Source organism: Vulpes vulpes, chromosome X, assembly GCF_048418805.1.
Source record: "Vulpes vulpes isolate BD-2025 chromosome X, VulVul3, whole genome shotgun sequence".
Taxonomy (NCBI): domain Eukaryota; kingdom Metazoa; phylum Chordata; class Mammalia; order Carnivora; family Canidae; genus Vulpes; species Vulpes vulpes.
Genome location: NC_132796.1, coordinates 57,527,745 through 57,555,370, shown reverse-complemented (window position 1 = coordinate 57,555,370; position 27,626 = coordinate 57,527,745). Strand labels below are relative to the sequence as shown.

Here is a 27,626-nt window from a genome sequence, read left to right as displayed (position 1 = left end):
GTATAGAAATGCAACAGATTTCTGCATGTTGATTTTATCTCTTGAGACATTACTGAATTCATGCATCAGTTCTAGCAATTTTTGGTGGAGAATTTTGGGTTTTCTATATAGTATCATATCTGCAAATAATGAAGGTTTTACTTCTTTCTTTACATTTTGGATGCATTGTATTTCTTTATGTTGTCTGCTGTGGCTAGGGCTTCCAGTACTATGTTAACTAACAGTGGTGAGAGTGGGCATCTCTGTCTTTTTCCCAACAATAGAGGAAAAGCTCTCAGGTTTTCCCCAAAGAGGATGATATTATCTGCAGGTTTTTCATATATGGCCTTTATTTGTTGAGTGAGGTTCCCTATAATCCTACTTTGTTAGGCATTTTTATCATGAATGGATATTATACTATGTCAAATGCTTTTTCTACATCTATTGAGAGGATCATATGGTTCCTATCCTTTCTTTTATTAATGTGGTGTATCACATTGACTTATTTGTGAATATTGTAATATCCTTGCATCACAGAGATAAATCCCGCTTGATCTTGGTGAATGATGCTTTTAATGTACTGTTGGATTCCATTTGGTAGTATTTTATTGAGAATGTTTGCATACATGTTCATTAGAGATATTAGCCCGTTCTCCTTTTTAGTGAAGTCTTAATCTGCTTTTTTGTATTGGGGTAATGCTGCCCTCATAGAATGAATTTGGAAATTTCCTTCCATTTCTTTTTTTTTTTTTTTTTTGAATAGTTTGAGAAGAATAGGTATTAACTCTTTAAATATTCGGTATAATTCCCCTATGAAGCCATCTGGCCCTGGACTTCCATTTGTTGGAATATTTTTAATTAATGATTTAATTTCTTTGCTGGTTAATGACCTGTTCAAGTTTTCAATTTCTTCCTGTTTCAGTTTGGTGGCTCATATCTTTCTAGGACTTTATGCACTTCTTCCAGTCTTTCCAGTTTTTTAGTATATCATTTTTCATAAGATTTTCTTGTAATTGTTTGTATTTCTGTGGCGTTGGTGGTTTTTTCTTCTTTCTCACTTATGACTTTATTTAGGCCCTTCCTCTTTTCTTTTTGATAGGTCTGGCAAGGGAGTTAACAATTTTATTTTATTTTTTTCAAAGAACCAACTCCTGGTTTCATTGATCTGTTTTGTTTTGTTTTTAGTTTCTCTATCATTGATTTCTGTTGGTTTAGGCTTCATTTGTTGTTCTTTGTGTAGCTTCTTTAGGTGTAAGGTTAGGTTTTTACTTGAGATTTTCCTTCCTTCTTGAGATAGGCTTGTACTGCAGTATACTTCCCTCTTAGTACTGATTTAGTTGCATCCCAGAGGTTTTGTACTGCTGAGTTTTCAATTTCATTTTGTCCCAAGTATTTTTTTAATTTCTTCTTTGATTTCTAGATGACCCATTCATTGTTTAGCAGCATTTTTTTTTTTTTTGTTTGTTTAGCAGCATATTGTTTAAACTCCATGTATTTGTGGTCTTTCCAAATTTTTTTCTTGTGGTTGAATTGAAGTTTCATAGTGTGTGGTCAGAAAAGATGCATGGTATTATCTCCATCATTCTATACTTGCTGAGGCCTGATTTGCAACCTAGCATGTGATCTCTTCTGGAGAATTTCCATGTGCACTTGAAAAGAATTTGTATTCTGCTGTTTCAGGATGGATTGTTATGAATACATCTATTAGGTCTATCGGGTCTAGTGTGTCATTCCAAGCCTTTGTTTCCTTGTTGATTTTCTGCTTAGATGATCTCCCCACTGATATAAGTGGGGTGTTAATGTCCCTACTATTGATGTATTATTATCAAGGACTTCCTTATATTTGTTATTCATTGTTTTATATATTTGGGTGCTCCAATGTTGGGGACATAAATATTTACAGTTATTAGATACTCTTGTCAAATAGTTCTCTTTATTATGATACAGTGCCTTTCTTCATCTCTTATTATAGTCTTTGGTTTAAAGTCTAGTTCATCTCATAGAAGTGTGTTACTCCAGCTTTCTTTTGACATCCATTTAGGTGATAAATCTTTCTTAACCTCACTACTTTCAATCTTCAAGTGTCTTTTGACCTAAAATGAGTCTCTTGTAGACAGCAGATAGACAAGACTTGTTTTTATATCCATTCTGACACCCTGTGTCTTTTTTTTGGGGGGGGGGGGACTTTCAGTGCATTTACATTCTGAGTAATTACTGATAGATATGGATGTAGTGCCATTTTATTACTTGTTTTTTCATTGTTTTTGGAGACTTTCTCTGTTTCTTTCATATTGCTTTCCACCTAAAGAGTCCTCTTTAATATTTCTTGCGGGGCTGGTTTAACAGTCAAAACTCATTTCTCTTTTGTCTGTGAAACTCTTCATCTCTCCTTCTATTCTGAATGATAGCCTTGCTGGATAGGATATTTTTCGCTGCATAATCTCCCTACTCATCACGTTGAATATATCATGCAACTCCCTTCTGGCTTGTCAAATTTCTGTTCAGAAGTCTTCAGCTAGCCTTGTGGGTGCTCCCTTATAAGTGGGGGACTTCTTTTGTCATGCTCCTTTTCAGATTTTTTTCTTTATCACTATATTTTGCAAATTTAACCACAACATGCCTTGATGTTGGCCTTCTTTCAGATTCTGCTGGGAGTGCTCTGTGCCCCTTGGATCAAGAGGTCTGTTTCCTTCTCCAGAATAGGAATGTTTTCAACATTATTTCCTCAAATACATTTTTGATCCCTTTTCTCTCTCTTCTGGGACTCCTATAATATGAATTTTATTTCATTTGATGGAGTCACTGAATTCCCTAAGTGTATTCTCATGTCACATAGTTTTTCTTTCTCTCTTCCTTTCAGCTTCATTACTTTCCATTACTTTGTCTTCTATAGCACATATTTGTTCCTTTGCTTCCTCTGTCTTTGTGTTCATGCATCAACTCTGTTTCAAATCTTAGTTATTGCATTTTTCATTTCTGTATGATTGCTTTCTAACTCTTTTCTCTCTGCAGTAAGGACCTTCCTGTTGCCTTCCATTCCTTTCTCAAGCCCAGTGAGTATCCTTTTGATTGTTTCTTTAAATTCTCCTTCAGGCATGTTATTTATACATACTTCACTTAGATCTCTGGCCATGACCTATTCTTGCTTCATTCAGGATGAATTCTTCCATCTTTGAATTTTGTCTAAGTATCTGTCTTCTTTTCTCTATTGGAAAAACCTGTTACATTTTCTGCTTCTGAAAATAATGGCCTCACGAAGAAAAGATCATGCAGTTCCCAGACCTGGTGCTTCAGGGACTGTCTCTGGTCTACGTTGTGTACACTCTCCTTATATGTTTTGGCTACTCTATCCTTCAGGCGAGTCATGTGCAAAAGGTCTTCTTCTCTGCAGTGGCCCTTAGCCAAAGTGCAACAAGTTTTAACTAGGTGTGTTTTGATTTGTTTGCTAAATGAAGCCTGATGCTAGCTCTACTATACCTGAAGCCTTGCAGAACTCCCTGGTTGTGAAACATGGTTTGGGCAGGTATTTCTGCTGCATTCTGGGAAGAGTCCTGTCATTCTGGAACTGAGGCAAATGTGACCAAAAAGAGCAGTACCAGCAGAGTATAAGTTTGTGCTGTGCTGTTTAACCACAGGTGGCTCTGTGTTTATGTTGAGGGATAGGGGAAGGAAATGACACCAGCCAGCTCCTTTGTCGCCGTAGAGGGGTCTCTGTGCCCACTACAATCAGAGAAGCACTCTGGGAAGAGTGAATAATCTACCTGTGTGTCCCAGGTATTTTTCAGATCATTGTCAGCCTCCAGGTTGTTTTTCTAGCTTCTCTGCAGGAGCAATGCAGTGTGTTCCACAATCTACCTCAGCCAGGTGTGTTGAGTTTTAAGTCTCCAGGCTTTAGGGACATGGTGTGGGCAGAGGCCTGCATTAGTCTCCTCAGGAGAGTCTTACTGTGCTGGAACTGAGGCAGGTTTGACCAGCTGTGGGACTTGGAACAAGTAGGCTAGGCAGTCAGTATGTGGTCAGGCTGCCCTCTGTAGGTGGTTCTGGGTTCATGCCGAGGGGTGAGGGAGGTAAGTGGTGCTAACCAGCTCCTTTGTCCTTGGATAGGTGTCTCCATGCCCACTAGCTCTCAGGGATAGTCTCCAAAAAGAGCAAACAATCTCTCCTCTGTGTGCCCCAGGTGTTCCTCAGATCACTGCTTACACCCTATACCCCCAGGTTGTTTCCCTGACTTATCTTTAAGAACAGAGCAGCACCCTCAGAGTTCTATCCCAACCAAGCCCACCAACCTTTGAAATCCTAGTCTTCAAGCCCCACTGGTTGCAAGAAATCACAAAAACCAGCCCTTATTTTCCCTGTCAGTGGTCTTTGGGAACTGTTCTTCTCGTACATTCTGTTGTGTGCTTTTTTCTTCCCCACCTTTCTCCAAGACCAGGGCTCCCTCCCCTCCAAAAGACCCTCAATCCATTTCTCCCCCAAGCTACACACCTGTACTTCCTACCTTCTTTGATGAAGCCTCTTCTGTCCCTCTAGTTGTAGAGTTTGTTCTTTCAGTCCTCAGGTTGATTTCTGGGGTATTCCATATGATTTGATAGTTATCTAGCTGTGTTCAAGGGATGAGACAAGCCTGGGGTCCTCCTACTATACTGCCATGTTAGCTCTGCCTCCCTCACCAATATAAGTTTTGAAGTGAGAGACTCAGCTGCATTTCTATGGCCTAGCACTGTTCAATTTCAGAATAATGAAGCTCCTTAGAAAAGAGCTCAAGTAACATGTGGATAAAGATACACAGATGAGGGTAGAATAATCAGTAGAGGTCACCATTATTTGTGGAGGTGGCTGTTTTATATAATCCAGTTCAAGCACATGACAAGAGTCAGCTGAAAAACAGTCAGAAAGTTACCAAATGCTTCTGCTTTGTCAGTGGTAGGTAGTATGTCTGACAACAGTGAGACAAATTATGGCCTGGAAAGGTTCAGATAAGAGAACTGTTGATAGCAAAAGCCATCTGGGTTTTGTTTCTCTGTTTGAGCTCAAAACATAATGTTCCCAAGACTTTGGGATGGGTCTGCCAGATGTATGGGGCTCTTTCAGATTTTTATGTAAAATAGCGAACTGGGGTAAGGAATGCAACATTTGTTACTCTGTGCTGTAGCAGTTTTGGTTAACTAAGAGGAGAAAATCCAGCACATTGCTGATTTGGCATTGTCACCAGTGACAGTACAATACACAGTGCTTCTCATATGTGATGAATGTGGCTGGCTGAGATCATCAAAGAGCTTTACTATGGCCGTTATTTATTTCTTAGCCTTGAAAAAATGATGCCTTGGCTGGGCTACTTTGGATAGCTAAAGCTTAAGTATGCATAGTGGCAGCTCAAGCAGTTGAGCTTCCAACAGAAACTCATCCAAAGCATAGGCAGAGAAAAATAAAATAGTTGGGGGATGCAAACAAGATAGAATAAGGGTATCATAAAAGAGTAATTACCTCCAGGTAGTATTCAAGGTAAAGGAGGACATATCATAGAGGAGGTGCCTGTTGAAGGTAATTCATTAAAATAGATAACCCATAAGTCCAGGGAATAAAGTTTAGAGGTTAAGCAGATATGGATTTGAATCCTGCCCCTTTCATTTAATGGCTGTGTGGCTTTGGACAAGTCAATTAATCACACTGAGGTTCTGTGATCTTACCTGTGAGATGGGAATAATAGTAATTACTTTCACACATGCTAGTTCTCTGTGTTTTCAACTCTAAACATTTAGGACTCTATGTAGTTAATTGATCCAAATTTATTCCTTCCATCTCCAGGCTTATAATGGAGATCATACTCCACACATATAAGACATAAACATTTAACAGAGTGGGCACATGAACTGAGTTTTATTTTATTTTATTTTTAGGTTTTTAAAGCTTTATCTGGATGCTCTTTGTCGATTTTTTAAAAATTTAAATTGAATTAACATATAGTGTATTACTAGTTTCAGAGGTAGAGTTTAGTAATTCATTAGTTGCTATAACATCCAGTGCTTGTAATCAGGTGTAAATGAGAGCCATTCCTCACTCCTAAGAGTAGGTTTAAATGGGAGGCAGAAATAAGGGCTCATAATATATTTATGGAGCAGTTATGACAAATAAGCACTGTGCTAGTATATATATATATATATATATATATATATATATATTCATCAGCCTCCCCCAAGCTTTACTAAATAAAGGGAATTGTGCCTTTTTTACAGACTAGAAAGTGAAAGTTCAGACAATTTCATCTGGAGAATGAACTGAGATTCAAACCTAGGAATGAGTGGTGTCCTAATCTGAGTTTTTTCTTTCTCCTTCAAAACAAATTTATTGGATCCTGAAAACAAATCTGTGAGGTAGGCATGTAGAGACCATTTTATTTTAATGTCTGCATTTTTGGAGGAGGAAAAGTAAAACCCAGAAAAGTTTAGTGACATAATACAGTGAGTTTCAAAGCTAAAAATAGAATTTTGAATGATTCTTCTTACTACTCATCTCCCTCACAATAATTGGTTCTCCTTCCCAGTAAATTGGTAATGTTATCAAATATTCAAGCATAGAGCTTATCGGTATATTCCCAGGGTACATGCTCTGGCAGATGCTAGTGTAAACATTTAGTAGAAGGAAATAAAACTCACAAAAAATATCTTGAGAATCCATATTTTGAGATTTTAAGTTGTGATTATCCACCATTCTGAGTCATGCACTCTTACAAGGAAATACTGGAAGTAGTGGATTTTCCTACAAAAAAATATACATGCTTGGGACACTTGGGTGGCTTGGCAGTTGACCATCTGCCTTTGGCTCAAGGCATGATCCCAGGGTCCTCAATCGAGTCCCATGTTGGGCTTCCCACAGGAAGCCTGCTTTTCCCTCTGCCTATGTCTCTGCCTCTCTCTGTATGTCTCTCATCAATAAATAAATAAATAAAATATGTAAAATATATATGCATGCTTAACATTCCAAAAATGATTTCAGGGGTTTAACAAACATTCTGAGAAAATCTATTTTATAAATTGTTATCTTAAAATAAATAAATAAATAAATAAATAAATAAATAAATAAATAAATTGTTATCTTAAAGAAAGAAAAATTAACAGGACAACAAAGATACAGTCTCCAAAGTATTATATCACCCAGGAAGCTGTCTCAGAGTCATCCTGCCTTTATTGATCTCCATTTCTTCCTAACACCTAAAATATTTTTTCTATAGAGTTTAGCAATAATGGACGGTATTATGTACTCAGTTCTTATTATTTATAACATGCAGACATTTCTTATATCCCTTGCTTGACTGTGAGTGTCTTAAAGGTCGAGCCCTCATCAAAACCATCTTTGCATTACCTGATATCAATCTTCTGTAGCCTAAACTAGCATAACACTCTAGCTGAGTGATATGTGTACATATTTGAACTAAATTTACCACTCAGATCTTTTCTAAAGGAAAAACACTTTTCTATAGAAAAATAATTCAGAAGAACTTTCCTCACATTGACATATGAACTTATTTCTGTGTGCATAATTATGAAATAGCCTGGCAAAAATGGACAACTCTAAGAAATTTTGGATGGTTGTAATATATACTAGTAAAGAGAAAGCTTAATTTGTAACAAAAAAAAATCCTATCCTGATTACCTCAAAAAAGTCTAAGGTTGAGGAGATTTCAAGAAAAAAATTTAAAATGGTTTTGTCTTATTTCTGGTGGATTTCTCTACAAGGGCTATAGTATTGGTTGGTAGTCAGATAATTAAGCTTAAATCCTGCATGCTACTTGTGTATAATACTGATCTCTGAAGTTCAGGTTTGCAAAATTATAAAACAAGATACATATATTTTAGCTGAGGTAACTACAAGCTAATAGTTCTCTGACATTGAGAAAAGTTGTTTAAGAACAAAATAGGCTAAAACCTATTTTGAGTAAAACCATATGGTACTAAATTGATAGAATTTATTAAAACAAGTTAGCATGGATATGAAATACAAGAGATGTAAAGAGTTGGCAAGACTTGGTCACCAACATCATTTAGTAGGAATGTAAAGTAACAAGATAGATTGAGCATAAATGAAGTTTTTGGCTTGTGTTACTAACTGCTATTTATGAATATTTGTAATACAGAAGGAGGACCAGGCTTCTCAGTGGATAGCCAGGATTATGTATACTGTTTTGGACTTGTTGATTTGTAAATGCCTATGGGATGGTAAGACACAAATATCTGGGCCTGGAACTCAAAAAGAAAAGCCATATTTATTTTTTTAATAAATTTATTTTTTATTGGTGTTCAATTTACCAACATAAGCTATAAATGGTAAATGACTGGCATAGAAGATGTAGCAAAGCCAATAAGTATAAATGAGATAAGGATAGTGATGATGATTGATGACAGTGGTGATGATGGTGGTGGTGGTGGTGATAGCAACAATAAAAACTAATACTCTTTGATCATCTTCTATATATCAGTCACTTTGTGTATTTTATATGCATTGTATAATTTGTTTCTCACAATATCTCTATGAGAGGAAGCAATTTGCTCAGGGCAATGAAGTTGGTTAATGATAGAACTTTAAATTCAAGACTTCTCGATTCCAGAACATCAGGAAACACAGATAACAGGACAGCAAAGAGTGCAGACATGGACAGAGGAGAAACAAACAAACAAAAAAACAAAAATCTAGAGCATATAAGATGGTGGTGGACTAGTAGGAACCTAGGCTTGCCTTGCCCCACAAATACTACTAAATAGCCATCAAATCATCCTAAATACCCCAAGAAATTGATCTGAAGTCAGGCAGAACAAACTCCACAACTAAAGGTAGAGAAGAAGCCACTTTGAAGGTGGTAGAAAGTAAAGACAGTTTGGGAGATAAATAGATCATGGCCTTTGTAGAAGGGAGGGACATGTGGTCATGGAAAAGGACAAGATACAGACTTATATTCAGGGGAGCACATGCAGAAAATGAATCCCCATAGCAATTTGGCTTTGAAAGCAAGAGGGGATGAATTTGACTTCTGGGCACCAATTGGGCTTAAACCCTAAAGTTTATGACCCCCCCTTTATAAGGGATCAGTGGGCTTGGCTCCAGGAGATCATGAAGATCATTGGGCTGCTCTTGGAAAGAAAGCAAGGTGAAACATTGACAAACATACAGCATGGAAACAGCAATCTGAAGAGTACCTGGGGCACACAATGAGTAGGTTATTTGCCCATCTCAGAGTGCATTCCACTGAGGCAGAGTTTATGGAGGGATGCGTTCAGGACCAAAGAAACAGACAAGTTCAATTTCCTTTCCCTGCCCTTAAGCATAAGCACAGGGCCACCTGCAGAAACTTCACAGGTCTAACACTTGCTACCTAACTTGATTAGACAAACCCTGACCCCCTGCACTCTGATGGAATTGCTATTCTCTGACTTGCTTGCCTCAGACCGGGAATGTGGCATCTCCCCTAGAAGCCTGGCTCAAACTCCTGCTCATATGTGTCTCCTGACTCAGGAGTTTGGTGGTGCCTCAGTTCCGGCAGTGGTGGCAACAGGTCTCATGTCACAAGCAGAGCAGAGTACACCAGTTAAAATGCATCACATTGAGGCCAGGGACTAAATGCTGCCCATAACAGGCAACGAAAGCCTCTGCAGACAGCTAGCCTGAAGGATAAAATGGTCAGGGCAAAACAACAGAGCACAAGGAGCATACATTGGAGACACTCCCAAAAAGTGCCAGGCCCTGGAAATCAGGGCAGAAGACATCACATCACAGAGCAGTAAATCTCACATCAAACTACAGGAAATCTTCATAAGGCCATTACCCTTAAGAACAGGAGATGGGGACACCTGGGTGGCTCAGTGGTTGAGTGTCTGCCTTCAGCTTAGGGCATGATCCTAGGGTCCCGGGATTGAGTACCATGTTGAGCTCCCTGTATGGAGCCCACTTCTCTCTCTGCCTATGTCTATGCCTCTGTGTGTGTGTGTGTGTGTGTGTGTGTGTGTGTGTCTCCTAAATAAGTAAATAAAATCTAAAAAAAGAGAGAACAGGAGATGTACCTGATATCCCTGACAGATAAAAACAGGCACAGAGAGTTAGACAAAATAAGAAGACAGAGAAATTTAGTCCCAATGAAAGAAGAAGACAAGGTCATAACCAGAGATCAAAGTGAAACAGATATAAGAAACATAACTGATGGAGTATATAAGCAATGACCAAAAAATATTCACTGGGCTTAAGAGAAGAGGGAAAGACATCAGTGAGACCCTTAATACAGAGATAAGGAATACCGTGGTAGAGATAAAGTTTCCAAAAGTGAAATGAGAAATACACTCGGAGGAAGGAACAGCAAGCTGTAAAAACAGAGAAATGGATTAACAGTCTAAAAGACAGAGTAATAGAAAGTAATCAGGCTGAACAAAAGAGAGAAAAAAGAATCATGCAAAATGAGAATAGACAAACAGCAGGGCTTAAGCCCTAGAATATTAAAGGTCAACAGGGTAGGCTGGGATAGAGCCCTGAGGGTGCTGCCCTGTACCCAGGGAAAAGGCAGGCAAACAACATGGGAGGAGACAGTGTGGGAACAGCAATCTGAAGAGCACCTAGGTCACAAAGTGGGGATATTATATATTCTTATCATAGCATGTCCCTGAGAAGTAACATTTATAGAGGCCCCTCTAAGGAACAAAGCAGCTGGCTGGGACAATTTCCCTACCCCATCCTCAGTATAAACACAGAGCCACAGGAAGCAGCTCAGTACCCACACTCACTATTTTGCATACACCAAGCTTCACCCCACTGTACTCTGTTGGGACTTCTTTTCTCAATCACACTTCACTTCAGTCGCAGTGTGGCAGGCTCCTCCCTCAGAAGACAAACACAAATCAATGCCCACACCAAGTCTCCTTATCAGAAATTTTAGCAGGGCCTCAATTCCAGTGGACATGTTGACAGGTCTCATTTCACAAGCAGACCAGAGCACTGCTAGTAAAAACTCACCACATTCAGGCCAATGACCAAACACTGCTTACAGCAAGCAAGGAGAACCTCTGCAGATGATTGTCCTGAAGCATAGTGCAGCCAAAGCATAACAGCAGAGCATGAGGAGATGGCACACACTTCCTGAAGTACCAGGCCCTGGGCACTACATGACCTCTACTCTATAAGACATTACTTTTAGAAGCAAGAGAAATAACTGGTTTTTATAACACATGGAAGAAGACAGAGACTGAGGCAAAATGAAAAGACAGAGGAATTTGTCCCAAATATAATAAGGCCATGGACAGAGATATAAGCAAAACAGGTAAAAATAACACGCCTGATGGAGAATTAAAAGGAACAATCACAAGGATACTCACTGGGCTTAAGAAAGGATAGAAGACATCAGTGACATAATTACCACAGAGATACATGAGTTATAAAAGAATCAATAAGAGATGAAGAATATAAAAAACAAGACGAGAAACATGATCAGTGCAATGAATAGCAGGCTGGAAGGAGCAGAGGCATGAATTAAGGAAAGACCAGGGCCAGATGGCTTCACAGGGGAATTTAAAGAGTTAATACCTATTACTTAAAGAGTTAATATCTATTCTTCTCAAACTATTAAAAAAAAAGAAATGGAAGGAAATTTCCCATTTCGTTCTTCATGAGGACAGCATTACCCCAATACAAAAAAAAGGAGATTAAACTCCACTAAAAAGGAGAACAGGCTAATGTCTCTGATGAACATGTATGCAAACATTCTCAATAAAACACTAGCAAGTGGAATTCAATAGTACATTAAAAGAATCATTCACCATGATCAAGTGGGATTTATTCCTGTGATGCAAGGATATTACAATAGTCACAAATCAGTCAATGTGATACACCACATAAATAAAAGAAAGAATAAGAACCAGATGATCCTGTCAATAGATTCAGATAAAGCATTTGACAAAGTACAGCATTAAAATGACAATTAGGTATCACCTCATGACAGACAGAATGGCCAAAATTACCAACACAAGAAACAACAGATTTGCAGTGATTGCAATAGATTGCAGAGAAAGAGGAACCCTGTTACACTGTTGATGGAACTGCAAACTTGGTGCAGCCACTCTGGAATAAAAGAGTGTGGAGTTTCCTCAAAATATTAAAAATAGAAATACCCTATTATCCAGCAATTGCATTACAAGGATACAAAAATACTAAATCAAAGGGACACATGCACCCTTATGTTTGTATAAGCATTATAGGTAATGGAAACAACCCAATGTCCATCAACTGATGAATGGATAAATAAGATATATATATATATATATACATATACACCTCTCTCTCTCTCTCTCTCTCTCTATATATATATATATATATATATATATATATATATATATATATATATATAATGGAATATTACTCAAAAAATGAAACCTTGCCATTTGAACAACATGGATGGAGCTAGAGTGTATTATGCTAAGCAAAATATGTCAGTCAGGGAAAGACAAATATATTATTTCACTCATATTTGGAGTTTAAGAAACAAAACTGATGAACAAAGGGGAGAAAAGAGAGAGGCAAATCATAAAACAGACTCTTAACCATAGAGAATAAACTGAGGATTGCTGGAGGGAAGGAGGGTGGGGGTGGGTTAAATGGGTGATCAGTATTAAGTAGGACACTTCTGATGAGCACTGGGTGTTGTATGTAACTGATGAATCACTAAATACTACACCTGAAAGTAATATTATATTGTATCTTAAATAACTGGAATTGAAATAAAAACTTGGAAAAAAAAAAAGAAACCAGGTTCTTTTGACATCCATGTAAGTTCTCCCCCAACTATTCTACTTGGCCACTCTTCTAATATAAATTGGCAAGTTTCCTGGGGACATAGAGGGTGAGGTGAGGTTAAATGCTGCTGTTATTATATATAAATGCCATGATCTGCATTCCTAAATAACGTATACATTTAAATGACTTAATTCTCTCTTCTAGATTGCATCCATCCTCCCCAAGCAGCAGGATTCCAATCTTCAACAGTTGGAGAAATTTTGTTGTTGTTTTATTTCTCAGATAAATCTTTTCTTAAAGATTTTATTTATTTATTCATGAGAGACTCACACAGAGAGAGAGGCAGAGACACAGGCAGAGGGAGAAGCAGGCTCCATGCAGGGAGCCTGATGTAGGACTCGATCCCAGGTCTCCAGGATCAGGCCCTGGACTGAAGGCAGGCACTAAACCGCTGAGCTACCCGGGCTGCCCTATTTCTCAGATAAATCTTGATCAGAAACCACCTCTGTCATTATGGTCTGCAGATATAGGACTCTGACCAGATTTTTCTATCACAGATTGGAGCAGAAGGATGGCTTTACTGTTGTTGACATGTAAGGTAACTAGGAAAAGTCACTATTCTCCTCAGCCTTATGCCTAGGATAACCTGGGACATTCAACTCAGCCTGAGCCTTCCAATCCAGTTACCCAGAAATCCACTGTTCTCAATATTCTTTCACAGTCCCTGATTTTTACAGTCTGCTTACAAAAGATCCTGGTTTAGACTGATACATATAAAACCCTAAGTGGAATTGACCTACGCCCTTCTCACTCCACTGGTGAGCCCTTCCTTGCCATTGTTCTTCACAAAATCTGAATACTTTGGAGGAATTTATATATTTCTAGGTGGTGAATGAAAAGGAAAGAAAGGGAGAAGCTATGGAAAGCCAGGAAAGCTCAAGGGAGTTTACTGGGGCTCACTCCTAAGATAGGGAAACTGAAGGGACTCCATGTAGAAATGCTTTCTTGCTCCTCTTCCTGATTTTATTCTTGCAAGGACCTGCACCTTACCCTACACATGCCCTATAGTACAAATAATGTATGTCCATCTAAGAATCAAGGTGTTAATGATTTTTTAAGAGTTTATTTATTTATTTATTTGAGAGAGTGGGAGAGATCATGGAGGGAATAGAAGAAAGAGAAGCAGATTTGCCACTGAACAGGGAGCCCAATGCAGGGCTCAATTTCAGGACCCAGAGATCACTACCTGAGCCAAAGGCAGACACTTAACTGGCTGTACCATCAGACTTCTTGGAGTCTTCAAGCACAATAGATAACATCTAAGGAGTGACTGGATGAGGTCACCATGTATGTTTTCCAAACCAGTGACTCCATATACCTTGATGTCAAGACCCCTAGCCCCAGGGCATAAGTGACATGTAGAGGATATCTGGGCACTCATTTTTGCATTGAGCAGTTTCTGGATGCCTGAGTGAACACATATACCAGATCACAATCCCCAACAAAACCTCAGACCTCAAGCAAAGATAAGAATCAGGAGAAAAACACAGTATGTAAGTTGGTGATTTGGACTGTGGGCTACATTGTCCCATAGAAACCAGACTCTAAGTGACTATTATGGCCTTAAGCCATTCCCTCAACCTACTGCCGTCTCACTCTACATATTCTCTCTAAGTGGTCTTATTTCACATATACCCTCAGCCATCACCTCTATTGTGATGCTTACCAAATATTTCTTTCCAGCTGAGATCTGTCCTTTGAGTTTCAACCCTGTATTTATAATCGTCTACTGGGGCTCACCACCTGAAATATCCTACAGGGAATTCAACTGTAACATGTCCAAAAATGAACTCCTTTTTACCTGGTTTCTACTCTCTCTCCATTCCAACTCTTACCCAAGACTCCAAAAAAAGTGCTCCTTCTGTATTTCTCAGTGCAGTAAATTGCAAATTGAACTCCCCTCTCTCCCTCACCTTTTCTAAACCCTGTAGCTTACATCTCTGTAACATATGTCATATCCACCCTCCTCTCTCCTGTATTGCTTTATCTAACTTTGGGCTTTAACATTTCATCCTGGTGCTTGAATGATCTAATCATGCCACTCCCCTACCCATCTACCTTCAATAACTGTCCATTGGTAAAAGTATGAAGTTCTTTCTCCTTAAAATGGCATATTTTATAAGCTGACTTCTGCCTACCTCCACAGTCTCACGTGCCTTTAGTTTTCTAGTTAGTTTTATTTTTAAGATTTTATTTATTTATTTGAGAGAGAGGGAGAGAGCATGAGTAGGGAGAGGGGCAGAGGGAAAAGGGGAAGCAGACACCCCGCTGAGCAGGGAGTCCAACATGGGACTCCATCTCAGGATCCTGAGATCATGACTTAAATTGAAGGCAAATGCTTAACTGACTGAGCCTCCCAGGCACCTATATCATGTTGTCTTATACATCCATTTATACATTTATGTCTTGCATATACTTTCTTCTGTGTAATGCCCTTTCCACTCATTTACCAGGCAAAGACCTACTCCCTCCAGACTCAGCTTTAACATTACCTCCTCTATAAACCTTTCTTAACTCTATAGACTCTCAAAGCAGAGTTGATTGATCATTCATTAATACTAACATAGAACAGGGAAGAACTCACCATTTCCTGTTTTTTATCTCCTACCAGTCTGTGATTTGCATGATAGAAAGGAGTTTCTTGATTATCATTCATCCCTAGGTCCCACCACAGTACCTGGGAGAGAGTATATAGTTAGTATATATTTTTTGCACTAATCTTTAATTAAAATCAATTAATATACAAAATTGCTTCAAAATTGTATCAAATTGCAACTTTTAAAGTCAAAAGCATGTCTTAGTTTCAACCCTGTCATGGGAGTGACAACTCCTTCAATAACAACAATTCTTTTTCATTAGATTCAGGAGCCCCATTAAAGAAGACCAAAGCAGGGGTGCTTGGGTGGCTCAGTAAGTTAAGCATCTAACTCTTGGTTTCAGTTCATGTCAAGACCTCAGAGTCATGAGATTGAGCCCTATGTGAGGGGTCAGTGCTCAACAGGAAATCTGCTTGAGATTCTTCTCCTCTCCCTCTCCCCTTGTCCCTCCCCTGCCCACACTCCTTCTCTCATTTCTCTAAATAAATAAATAAATAAATAAATAAATAAATAAATAAATCTATCTTTAAAAATAAAAAGAAGTCCAAAGCAGCAAACAGTACAGGCACACACAGCCATTTGAATTTTCTCCACTTAAAGTGTATAAGTCATTTGTCAAGATCAGTCATTCCTGGATTTCTGAAGTGGAAAATAAAAATTGGCAGCTTGGGGAGATCCAAGTCTAGATCACAGAATCAAAAGGGTCACAACACTCACCATTAGCTATAAGATGAGGTTGAGTGGGCAGCTATATTATTTGATTATAATTGAAATTATGTATTGGGCTCAGGTGAGGGTTCATCCATTCATTCCAATAATAAATATTTATTGACTGCTTTTAATACCCAAGCTGCATTCAAGTTGCTGATGATTTACTAGTAAAGAAAACAGAAATCTACCATCAAAGAATTTATATTTTATATATATATTCTGTATCTTCCTTTTCACTTCAAAATCAAGGGACACATGGGTTGCCTCCATATTTTGGTTATTGTGTATAATGCTGCAATAAGCATAGGGGTATGTATATATCTTTTCAACTTAGTGTTTTTATATTATTTAGGGTAGACACCCAGTAGTAGAATTACTAGATAATATAGTAATTCTACTTTTAATTTTTGAGGAGTCCCCATACTGTTTTCCTTAGTGGCTGCAGTGGTTTCCATTCCCACAAAGAATACACAAAGGTTCCTTTTTCTCCACATCCTCACTACCACTTATTGTTTCTTTAGTTTTTAATACCAGCCATTCACACAGGTGCGAAAAGATACCTTTAGATTTTGATTTGCATTCCCCTGATAATTAGTGATGTTCAGTAGCTTTCTGTGTTGCCTGTTGTCTTCTTTGGAGAAATGTCTGTTCATATCTTCTGAAAATTTTTCAATTGGATTATTTGTGTTTTACTGTTGAGTTGTATAATTTATTTATACGATTTGAATATAATCTCTCTTTTTAAAAGATTTTATTTATTTATTCATGAGAGACAGAGAGAGAGAGGGGCAGAGACATATGCTGAGGGAGAAGCAGGCTCCATTCAGGGAGCCTGATGTGGGACTGGATCCCATGACTCCAGGATCATGCCCTGAGACGAAGGCAGATGTTCAACCACTGAGCCACCCAGGCATCCATGAATATAATCTTTTATCAGACATATTATTTGAAATATCTTCTCCCATTCAGTAGGCTGCCTTCCAGTTTTGTTGGTTGTTTCCTTTACTGTGCAGAAGCCTTTTCATTTTGATGTAACCCCAAACGTTGATTTTTGCTTTTGTTTTCCTTACTTCAGGACATATATCTGGAAAAAAGTTGCTACTACTATATATTCATTAGCTTTTGCTCTCTTCTAGGATTTCTATGATTTCAGATCTCAAAATTAGGCGATTAATCATTTTTAGTTTACTTTTTTATAAGATATAAGAAAGTAGTCCAGTTTCATTCTTTTCCATGTGGCTGACCAGTTTTCCCAACATGCATTGAAGGGAATGTCTTTTTCCTGTTGCATATTTTTGCCTCCTTTGTCATGGATTAACTGACCATGTATTTCTGGGTTTATTTCTGGGGTCTATATTCTGTTTCATGAATATATATATTTCTATATCAGTGTCAGTACTATACTCTTTTGATTATTACAGCTTTGTACTTAATCTTGAAATCTGGGATTGTAATACATCTAGTTATAGTCTTCTACTTCAAGATTGCTTTGACTATTTGAGGCCTTTTGTGGTATCATACAGAGTTTTGTTTTTCATACAGAATTTAAAATTATTTGTTCTGGTTAGGTGAATAATGCTATTAGAATTTTGATGAGTATTGCACTATATTTGTATATGCATTGGGTAGTAAGGGTATTTTAGCAATATTTATTCTTGCAATCCATGAGCAGGAAATATCTTTCCACTTTTTTCTGTCATGTTCAAATTCTTTCATTAATGTTTTATCATTTTTCAGAGTATAAGTCTTTTACCTCCTTGCTGAAGTTTATTCTTAGGTATTTTATTATTTTTGTGCAATTTTCAATGGGATTGTTTTCAGTTTCACTTTCTGCTACTTCATTACGGGTGTACAGACATGCAATAAATTTCTGTACAATGACTTTGTATCCTGTAACTTTACTGAATTCATTTATGAGTTCTAGTAGTATTTTGGTGGTGTATTTAGAGTTTTATATATATAGTTTCATGTAATTTGCAAACAAATGTTTTACTTCCTTACCAATCTGAATGTCTTTTATTTGTTTTTGTTGTCTGATTGCTGTGGTTATGTCTTCCAGTGCTATGTTTAATATAAGCAGTGAGAGTGGGGATCTTTATCTTGTTCATGATCTTAGAAGTAAAGCTCTTAGTATTTTTGCATTAAGTATGATATTCACTGTGGATTTTTCATAAACAGACTTTTATTATGTTGAAGTATGTTTCCTCTAAGCCTACTTTGTTGAGAGTTTTTATCAAGAATGGATGTTTACTTTGTCAAATGCTTTTCCTGTGTCTAGTAAAAGGATCATATGGTTCTCATCCCTTCTCTAATTGATGTGATATATCATGTTGATCGATTTGTGAGTATTGAACCAACCTTTCAATCTAGGAATAAATCTTACTTGATCATGGTAATGATGTTTTTAATGTATTGTTGCCTTCTGTTTGCTTGTAATTTATTGAGGATTTTTGTATCAATGTTCATCAGGGATATTGGCCTATAGTTTTCTTTTTGTGGTCTCTTTTCTGGTTTTGGTATCAGGATAATGCTGGTTTCATAGAATGAATTTGGAATTTTACTTCATTTTTTTTGCATTTTGAAATAGTTTGATATGAATAGGTATTAAACTTTCTTTAAAAGTATAGTAGAAGGTTAAGCAGGCGGGGCAAGATGGCAGAAGAATAGGATCCCCAAGTCACCTGTCCCTACCAACTTTCCTAGATAACTTTCAAATCATCCTGAAAACCTATGAATTTGGCCTGAGATTTAAAGAGAGAACAGCTGGAATGCTACAATGAGAAGAGTTCACGCTTCTATCAAGGTAGGAAGACAGAAAAAAATAAATAAAAAAGCATCCCTGGGGGAGGGCCCCCCCCCAAGGAGCCGGGCTAAGGCCAGGCGGCGAGTGCCCCCAGGACAGGAAAGCCCAGTCCCAGATAGGTAGGAACTTTACCAATCTCCCTGGACTGAAAGGCGCTGGCAGGGAACTCTGGCAGGATCCTAGGAGTGGCAGTGATGGCCTCAGGCTCCCAGAGTCACTAACAGAAGAGATGCGCCCCGAGGAAGAGGGCACCACACAGCGCGGGCCGAGCACCCTAAAAGGCTGGATCGAGTGCCCAGCAGCGCCCCAGGAGCAGCTCAGGCGCAGAAGGGGCTGCACAGCCCCAAGAGTGTGATTCCAGTCGCACAGGCACCAGAGCCCAAGGCGCGGGGAGACACAGCCCAAGGTCCAGTGCTCCGCCGGGGACAGACAGAGGCCAGGAGGACACAGGGCAGCAACGACTCTCCTACCACCAGGCGGACCCGAGCTGTGCAGGTCAGTGCACCCCCGCCCCTGGAGCATCCAGGCCCCTGCGGACTGGGAGACTGTGATAGGTACTGCTGGAGTTGAGTCCAGGGCTGGTGAACTGGCCGCCACCAGTGTTGTTGTTCCTACTGATGTCACCTTGTACCTGGGACTGAGCAGAGGCATCACAGGATAAACAGCTCTGACTGAGCCGTGCACCTGGCAGGAGGCGGGTCAGCTAACCCAGGTGGACACACCTGAGAATCAGCACAGCCTGCCCCTTCCCAGAAGATCAGCTGGAAGGACAGGGGAAGAGCAAGTTCTTGACCAAGCATGGCTGGAAAGTTCCAGGGGAAGTCTAGGGACTAACATATAAAATCAGAGGATAACCCTCCATGTTTTTATTTTTTGTCCCCCCCCCCAATTTTTCCCTCTTTATTTCCATTTTCCAGGACAACTTGATTTTAGCCACTCTGCACTGAGCAAAATGACTAGAAGGAAGAACTCACCTCAAAAGAAAAAATCAGAAACAGTACTCTCTGCCACAGAGTTACAGAATTTGGACTATAATTCAATGTCAGAAAGCCAATTCAGAAGCACAATTATAAAGGTATTGGTGGCTCTAGAAAAAAGCATAAAGGATTCAAGAGACTTCATGACTGCAGAATTTAGATCTAATCTGGCAGAAATTAAAAATCATTTAAATGAGATGCAATCCAAACTGGGGGTCCTAACCACAAGGGTTAATGAGGTAGAAGAACGAGTGAGTGACATAGAAGACAAGTTGATGTCAAGGAAGGAAGATGAGGAAAAAGGAGAAAAACAATTAAAAGATCGCAGGGAAATGTTAAGGGAAATAAATGACACGCTCAGAAGGAAAAATCTACGTTTAATTGGGGTTCCAGAGGGCGCCAAAAGAGACACAGGACCAGAAAGTGTATTTGAACCAATCATAGCTGACAGCTTCCCTAACTTGGGAAGGGAAACAGCCATTCAGATGCAGGAGATAGAGAGATCCCCCCCACTAAAATCAATAAAAACCATTCAACACCTTGAATTTTAATAGTGAAACGTGCAAATTCCAAAGATAAAGAGAAGATCCTTAAAGGAGCAAGAGAAAAGAAATCCCTAACCTATATTGGGAGAAGTACTAGGTTAAAAGCAGACCTCTCCAGAGACCTGGCAGGCCAGAAATGGCTGGCAGGATATATTCAGGGTCCTAAATGACAAGAACCTGCAGCCAAGAATACTTTATCCAGCAAGGCTCTCATTCAGAATAGAAGGAGAGATAAAGAGCTTGCAAGATAGACAGAAACTGAAATAATATGTGACCACCAAACCAGCTCCCAAGAAATATAAAGGAGGACTCTGTAAAAGAAAGAGGAAGTCCAAGGAAACAATCCACAGAAACAGGGACTGAATAGGTATTATGATGACACTAAATGCATATCTTTCAATAGTAACTCTGAACGTGAATGGGCTTAAAGATCGCATAGAAAGGCGCGGGGTTTCAGACTGGTTAAAAAAGCAAGACCAATGTATTTGCTGTCTACAAGAGACTCATTTTAGACCTAAGGACACGTACTGCCTAAGAAAGAAAGGTTGGAGAACCATTTACCATTCAAATGGTCCTCAAAAGAAAGCAGGGGTAGCCATCCTCATATCAGGTAAATTAAAGTTTATCCCAAAGACTGTAGTAAGAGATGAAGACGGACACTATATCATACTTAAAGAATCAATCCAACAAGAACACCTAACAATCACGAATATTTATGCCCTGAATGCGGGAGGTGCCAAGTATGTCCATCAATTAATAACCAAAGTTAAGACATACTTAGATAATAATACACTTATACTTGGATACTTGAACATGGAGCTTTGTACAATTGATAGATCTTCTAAGCACAACATCTCCAAAGAAACAAAAGCTTTAAGTGATACACTGGACCAGATGGATTTCACTGATATTTACAGAACGTTACATCCAAATGCAACTGAAAATACATTCTTCTCAAATGCAGATGGAACTTTCTCCAGAATAGACCACATACTGGGTCACAAATCAGGTCATAACAATTACCAAAAGATTGGAATCGTCAACTGCCTATTTTCAGACCATAATGCTTTGAAACTAGAACTAAATCACAAGAAGTTTGGAAGGATTTGAAACACATGGAGGTTAAGGACTATCCTGCTAAAAGATGAAAGGGTCAACCAGGAAATTAGGGAAGAATTAAAAAGATTCACGGAAACTAATGAGAATGAAGATACAACCATTAAAAACTTTGGGACACACCGAAAGCAGTGCTGAGGGGGAAATACATCACATTAAAGCATCCATCCAAAAACTGGAAAGAATTCAAATACAAAAGCTAACCTTGGACCTAAAGAGCTAGAGAAGGGACAGCAAATAAAACCTTCACCCAGCAGAGGAAGAGAGTTAATAAAGGCTTGAGCAGAACTCAATGAAATAGAGACCAGAAGAACTGTGGAACAGAAAAACAAAAGCAGGAGTTGCTTCTTTGAAGGAATTAATAAGATAGTTAAACCATTAGCCAGCCTCATTATAAAGAAGAAGAAAAGACTCAAATTAATAAAACCATGACTGAGAAAGGAGAGATCGCCACCAATACCAAGGAAAACAAACAATTATAAAAACTTATTATAAACAGTTATATGAAAATAAACTAGGCAATCTAGAAGAAATGGATGCATTTCTGGAACCACAAACTACCAACACTGGAACAGGAAGAACTAGAAAACCTGAACAGGCCGATAACCAGGGAGGAAATTGAAGCAGTCATCAGAAACCTCCCAAGACACAAAGTCCAGGGCCAGGTGGCCTCCCAGGGGAATTCTATCAAACGTTTAAAGAAGAAATCATACCTATTCTACTAAAGCTGTTTGGAAAGATAGAAAGAGGTGGAATACTTCCAAACTCATTCTGTGAGGCCAGCATCACCTTAATTCCAAAACCAGACAAAGACCCTACCATAAAGGAGAATTCTAGACCAAAATCCCTGATGAACACAATGCAAAACTTCTCAACAAGATACTAGCCAGTAGGATCCAACAGTACATTAAGAGGATTATATACCACGACCAAGTTGGATTTATCTCCAGGATGCAGGGTGGTTCAACACTCATAAAGCAATCAATATGATAGATTATATCAACAAGAGAATAAACAAGAACCACATGATCCTCTCAGCAGATGCAGATAAAGCATTTGAAAAAAATACAGCATCCATTCCTGATCAAAACTCTTCAGAGCGTAGGGATAGAGGGAACATTCCTCAGATTCTTAAAAGCCATCTACAAAAAGCCCACAGCAAATATCATTCTCAATGGGGAAACACTGAGAGCCTTTCCCCTAAGATCAGGAACAAGACAGGGATGTCCACTACCACCACTGCTATTCAACATAGTACTAGAAGTCCTAGCCTCGGCAATCAGGCAAAAAAAGAAAAAAAAAAGACATTGAAATTGGCAAAGAAGAGGTGAAACTCTCCCTCTTCACAAATGACATGATACTGTACCTAGAAGACCCAAAAGACTCCACCCCAAGATTGCTAGAACTCAAACAGCAATTCGGCAGTGTGACAGGATACAAAATCAATGCCCAGAAATCAGTGGCATTTCTATACACTAACAATGAGACTGAAGAAAGAGAAATTAAGGAGTCATTCCTATTGACAATTGCACCCAAAATCATAAGATACGTGTGAGTAAACCTAACGAAAGAGGTAAATGATCTATACCCTAAAAATTGCAGAACACCTCTGAAAGAAATTGAGAAAGACACAAAGAGATGGAAAAATATTCTATGCTCGTGGATTGGAAGAATTAATATGGTGAAAATGTCTATGCTATCCAGGGCAATTTACACATTCAATGTAATCCCTATAAAATACCATGGACTTTCTTCAGAGAGTTGGGTCAAATCATCTTAAGATTTGTGTGGAATCAGAAAAGACCCCGAACACTATTATTTATATTCCCCAAATGAATGAGAACATACACTGCTTGTCCTTCTCCGATTGACTTATTTCACTCAGCATAATACCCTCCAGTTCCATCCACGTTGAAGCAAATGGTGGGTATTTGTCGTTTCTAATCGCTGAGTAATATTCCATTGTATACATAAAGACAGAACATAAAGACTCCTAACTCGGGGAAACGAACTAGGGGTGGTGGAAGGGGGGAGGAGGGCGGGTGTTGGAGGGGAATGGGTGACGGGCACTGAGGTGGACACTTGACGGGATGAGCACTGGGTGTTTTTCTGTATGTTGGTAAATTGAACACCAATAAAAATTAATTAAAAAAAAAAAAAGACCCCGAAGAGCCAGGGGAATTAAAAAGAAAAAAAAACAGAGCTGGGGACATCGCAGTGCCAGATTTCAGGTTGTACTACAAAGCTGTGATCATCAAGACTTGTGGTACTGGCACAAAAACAGACACATTGATCAATGGAACAGAATAGAGAATCCAGAATTGGACCCTCAACTCTATGCTCAATTAATATTCGACAAAGGAGGAAAGACTATCCACTGGAAGAAAGACAGTGTCTTCAATAAATGGAGCTGGGAAAATAGGACAGCCACATGCAGAAGAATAAAGCTAGACAATTCTTTTAAACCATACACAAAGATAAACTCAAAATGGATGAAAGATATCAATGTGGGACAATATTCCATCGAAACTGTAGAGGAGAGCACAGGCAACACCCTCTTTGAACTTGGCCACAGCAACTTCTTGCAAGATACATCCATGAAGTTAAGAAAAACAAAAGCAAAAATGAATTACTGGGACTTCATCAAGATAAAAAGCTTCTGCACAGCAAAAGAAACAGTCCACAAAACTAAAAGACAACCTACAGAATGGGAGAAGATATTTGCAAATGACCTATCAGATAAAGGGCTAGCATACAAGATTTATAAAGAACTTATGAAACTCAACAGCAAAGAAGCAAACAATCCAATCATGAAATGGGCAAAAGGCATGAACATAAATTTCACAGAGGAAGACATAGACATGGCGAATAAGCACATGAGAAAATGCTCCGCATCACTGGCCATCAGGGAAATACACATCAAAACCAGAATTTGATACCACCTCACACCAGTGAGAATGGTGAAAATTAACAAGACAGGAAACAATAGATGTGGGAGAGGATGTGGAGAAGGGAGAACCCTCTTGCACTCTTGGTGGGAATGTGAATTGGTGCAGCCACTCTGGAAAATTGTGTGGATGTTCCTCAAAGAGTTAAAAATAGATCTGCCCTACAACCTAGCAATTGCACTACTGAGGATTTACCCCAACGATACAGATGCAGTGAAACGCCAGGACCCCTACACCCCAATGTTTATAGCAGTAATGTCTACAATAGCCACACTGTATAGAGCCTCGGTGTCCATCGAAAGATGAATGGATAAAGAAGCTGTGTTATATGTATACAATGGAATATTTCCAGCCATTAGAAATGACAAATATCCACCATTTGTTTTGACGTGGGTGGAACTGGAGGGTATTATGCTGAGTGAAATAAGTCAATCAGAGAAGGACAAACATTATATGGTCTCATTCATTTGGGAAATATAAAAATTTGTGAAAGGGAATGAAGGCTAAGGATAGAAAATAAGAGAAAATATCAGTGAGTGTGACCTAACATGAGAGACACCTAACTCTGGGAAATGAACATGGAGTGGTGGAAGGGGAGGTGGGCACGGGTTTGGGGTGACTGGGTGATGGGCACTGAGGTGGGCGCTTGGCAGGATGATCACTGGGTGTTATGCTATATGTTGGCAAATTGAACTCCCATAAAAAATAAAAAATAAAAATAAAAAATAAATGAAATAAATTGAAAAAAATAAAAGTATGGTAGAATTCGCCCATAAGACTAGAATCTGTTTCTATTCTATTTGGGATATTTTGGGATATTTTTATTGGGATATTTTTATTACTGATTTCATTTCATTGCTAGTAATCTGGCTGATAAAATTTTGCATTGCCTTTTGATTCAGTTTTGCAAGATTATATGTTTCTAGGAATTTATCTGTTTCTTCTAGGCGGTCCAATTTGTTGGCATATAAGGTTCCATAATATTCTCTTATATTCCGTGGTATTTTGGTGGTGGTTATTTCTCCACTTCTATTTTTTATTTTGTTAATTTTAGTCTTCACTCTCTCTCTATCTCTCAGCTTCCCTCCCTCCTCCCCTCCCTCTCTTTTTCCTCTGATGACTCTGGCTACAGTTTCTTTTTTTCCCCCAATTTTGTTCATCTACTCAAAGAATCCGCTTCTGATTTCATTGAAATGTACTATTGGGGTTTTCTGTTCTTTTGTATTTTGTTTTGTTTTTATTTTTTATTTTGTTTATATCTGCTCTAATCTTCATTATTTCCTTCTTTCCACTTGTTTTGGTGATTTTTGTTCTTCTATTTTCTAACTTCTTTACGTGTAAATTTCATTTGTTTATTTGAGGTTTTTCCTGCTTTTTGAGGTATTGCTATAAACTTCACTGTCAGAACAGCTTTTGCTGCATCCCAATGATTTTGGAATTCTGTATTTTCACTTTCCTCATATATTTGTCTTCATGTATGTTTTAATTTAAATTTTGTTTTTTTCAAATTTAAATTTAAATAATCAACATGTACTACATCATTAGTTTCAGATATAGTGTTCAATAATTTGTCAGTTGTGTATAACGCCCAGTGCTCATCACATCATGGGCCCTACTTAATGCCCATCATCCAAATACCCTATCTGCTCCCAAAGACCTCCCCTCCAGCAACCCTCAGTTTGTTTCCAATAGTTAAGAGTCTCTTATAGTTTGTCTGACCTCTGATTTCCTCCCATTAAGCTTTCCCTCCCTTCCTTTATGATCCCCTGCAATGGTTCTTATATTCCACATATGTGTAAAATCATGTCAAAATTGTCTTTCTCCAGTTGACTTGCTTCATAGCTTAATACCCTCCAGTTCCATCTGTAACAAAGCAAATGGTAAGTATTCATTCTATCTGATGGTTGACTAATATTCCATTGTATGTATGAATAAAATCCATTGTATGTATATGTGTATCTTATTACAATATACTATATATATTACACAGTATGTATATATATGAAATATATACAATATATAATGGAATAAATACAAACAATATATTCCATTGTAATAGAATATATTATAAGCAGTAATGTACATATCATATGCATATATATGTATGATATATTGGAATATATTCCAATGTATATGGAATATACATATATGTGTATATGTGTACGTATATGTGTGTGTATATATGTATGTATATAGAGAGAAAGAAGTCACACACACACATTTCTTTATTCATTCTCTGTCAATGGAAAACAGTTTCTTCCACAGTTTGGCTATTGTGGACATTGCAGTTAGAAACATTGTGGTACAGGTGTCCCTTTGTTTCAACACATCCATATCTTTGGGGTAAATACCCATTAGTGGAATTGCTGGGTTATAAGGTAGCTCTATTTTTAACTTTGAGTAATCTCCATATGGTTTTCCAGAGTGGCTGTACCAGATTGCATCCTCACCAACAGTGGAAGAGGGTTCCCCATTTTCCACATCCTTGACAAAATTTATTCTATCCTGTCTTGATGATTTTACACTTCCTGAATGGTGTAAGGTGTAATTTCACTGTGGTTTTTTTTTTTTTTTATGATAGTCACACAGAGAGAGAGAGAGGCAGAGACACAGGCAGAGGGAGAAGCAGGCTCCATGCACCGGGAGCCTGACGTGGGATTCGATCCCGGGTCTCCAGGATCACGCCCTGGGCCAAAGGCAGGCGCCAAACCACTGCGCCACCCAGGGATCCCCTTCACTGTGGTTTTGATGACAAGTGATGTGGAGTATTTTTTCAATTTACCTGTTGGCCATATGTATGTCTTCCTTGGAGAAATGTCTCTTCAGGTCTTATGGCAATTTCTTGACTGGATTGTTTGGTTTTTTGGGTGTTGAGTTTGATAAGTTCTTTATAGATAATGGAAACTAGCCCTTTATCTGACAGGACATTTGGAAATATCTTCTCCCATTCTGTAGTTTCATTTTATTTTTGTTAACTGTTTCCTTTGCTGTGCAGAAACTTTCTATCTTGATGAAGTCCCAATAGCATATTTTTGCTTTTGTTTCCCTCACCTTTAGAGATGTGTTTTTGCAGAAATTTGCTTGGACGGCGGTTGGAGAGATTGCTGCCTGCATTCTCCTCTAGGATT

At 38.5% G+C, this 27,626-nt stretch overlaps 1 protein-coding gene across 1 annotated transcript in view; it reads right to left on the bottom strand.

Annotated features, from left to right (window-relative positions):
• P2RY10 (P2Y receptor family member 10) overlaps positions 1-27,626 on the bottom strand; it is a 304,372-nt gene that overhangs the window by 110,303 nt on the left and 166,443 nt on the right. Inside the window, exon 2 of the mRNA XM_072745017.1 lies at positions 15,386-15,478. The gene's annotated coding sequence lies outside the window, so the exon portion shown is untranslated. The remainder of the gene's footprint in view (positions 1-15,385; positions 15,479-27,626) is intronic.